General features: G+C 43.0%; 1 long non-coding RNA gene across 1 annotated transcript; it reads left to right on the forward strand.

The window, feature by feature from the left end:
- The first annotated feature begins 613 nt into the window (after positions 1 to 613).
- Positions 614 to 1431, forward strand: LOC308129511. Its single transcript, XR_013936603.1, has 3 exons — positions 614 to 659; positions 1027 to 1183; positions 1308 to 1431. It is a non-coding gene; the product is annotated as an uncharacterized lncRNA (long non-coding RNA).
- The last annotated feature ends 618 nt before the right edge of the window (positions 1432 to 2049 follow it).

A 2049-nucleotide genomic window follows, 5' to 3' on the forward strand; every position in this document is an offset into this window, starting at 1 on the left:
CCACGGTTGACACGTGATTGTTCTAGACCAATAGGAAAGCCGAATTTGATCAACACAAGCCAAGATTGCAGCGCCCGGAGTTTCGTCGAGTAGTACGGAAGAGGAAAACTTACCAGAAAGTGGTAAAAAAGCTAATTCTTCGGGACATAAACGGTGCTATATGCACATAGCATCAGTGAAACATGAAAAAAGTCAGGATTTCTCAATCGCACGCAGGGATACTTACAGGAACAGCCTACGACGGTGGCTCGAGTTGAGGGGTGAGTGCCAAGATGTAGCTGAAAACCACAAACATTGCCTTGATTTGGATTTTGAAAACATTCCCGAGGACGCTGCCTTCTACCCTACTTGTTGTCGAAGGTTTATTGACAAGAATGCGATTGCAAAAGTGGAAAGGCGTCTTGCGCGTGAGAGAGAGAGAGGAGATGACACGGAAAGCTCCTTAAGAAGCGAGGCCACCCCATCGACATGGAGCAGAACGACCCCGAGCCCTACAAATCCGACAAAAAGACTTAGATCCAGGTCAGACCTCCCCGTCTCCAGCTCTGGCCCCGTCCTTCCTGCCCTGTGCATTATATGCAAGAAGAAGGAAATATACAAAGTCAAAGCAGGAAGACGACAAAGGGAAGCTTTGTCAAAAGCAGAAACCTTAACAGCAGGTAAGCAAAAATAAAAAATGCAGCCCATACACACACACACACACACACACACTCACACACACACACACACATACACACACACACACACACACTAGTTGAATGACTAGCCTCAGTGCTCCTGAACACGAAGTGTGTTATAATCAAACTAAACTATACTACAAACTACACTGCACACAATTATATCTTTTACTTTTGCATTTGGGTAGTATGTATGTTTGTATGGATGGATGTCATAGGGTAGTATGTACTGTATGTTTGTGTGGATGTCATATGTCTGTGCATTGATGTTACTTGATGCTACTGGACGGCTTCATTTCCTTCGGGATAAATAAAGTATATCTATCTATCTATCTATTCATTCTACAAGGCAAGTTGCAGAAAGCTGCTGAGTTAAAGGACGACCACAGCATTCTTATTCACATCAAAGACAAAGACTGTGTGGCTCTGGAGGTGCAGTAGCACAAGAGCTGTTACCTACAGTACACCAGGTTTTTGAGTGAGCCTGCCAGACCAGAGAAAGAACAGTAAGTCATTTATTTTCTTTACATAAATAAACATGGAGTTCAATGTATTTTTCTGTATTTTGCATGTGAACACAATCAATCATAATATGTTTATTGTCTTCAAAATGATTATTTCTTTCTTTAGGAATGAACCAACGTTTGACATCAGCTACAAGATTTTCTGTGAGAGGATCATCCGTCAAAGGCTGCTTGTCAACCAGGAGGTGCTGAGAATGGGGCAGCTGAGGAAGACCTTCATTGAACTGGTGAAGACAAGTGAAGGTCTTGATGCTTCAAACTACAGGTAATTTCAAGGCAATTTATTATTATTTGTAACATGCAAGGCCAATTTGACATGAAACGTGTGTGACTACTCAGCTTGCTGTCCGTACAGACATGTACTATTTGGCAACAAGGAAAAGAAACAGCTGATGGTGTGGTTTGGGATGTGTGCTTTTCTTGGCCGTCTTTGGTGTGAAATCTGTTACAGCCTGTAACGTTTAGTATCCCCTATACCACTCTGTGTTGTTTTGTGAAAATGGTTATACCAGCCACAACCATCATGAAGCCCACCTTTTGCCTATGTTTTTGATGGTACTCTGGTGTAATTGTTGGTGTTTTGTTGTGTTGTGTTGCAGACAGGATACACTGAAGTCTTGTGTCAAGCAAAAGATAGGTGCTCCATCACCCGCTGGACATGGTTGGCATCTGGAAGATGGAAACCTACAAGTCACATGGATGACAAGAAATCCAGCCCCTGACAGTGTTTTGCATGTGATACATTGCAGTTGCAAAGAGAGTGCCTGTGAGACGGGCAGATGTTCATGTGTCTCTGCAGGACTCTGTTGCACAGACTTATGCAGGTGTTGCCACTGCTCAAATAAAAA

The sequence above is a fragment of the Blennius ocellaris genome, assembly GCF_963422515.1.
Source record: "Blennius ocellaris genome assembly, chromosome: 4".
NCBI lineage: Eukaryota > Metazoa > Chordata > Actinopteri > Blenniiformes > Blenniidae > Blennius > Blennius ocellaris.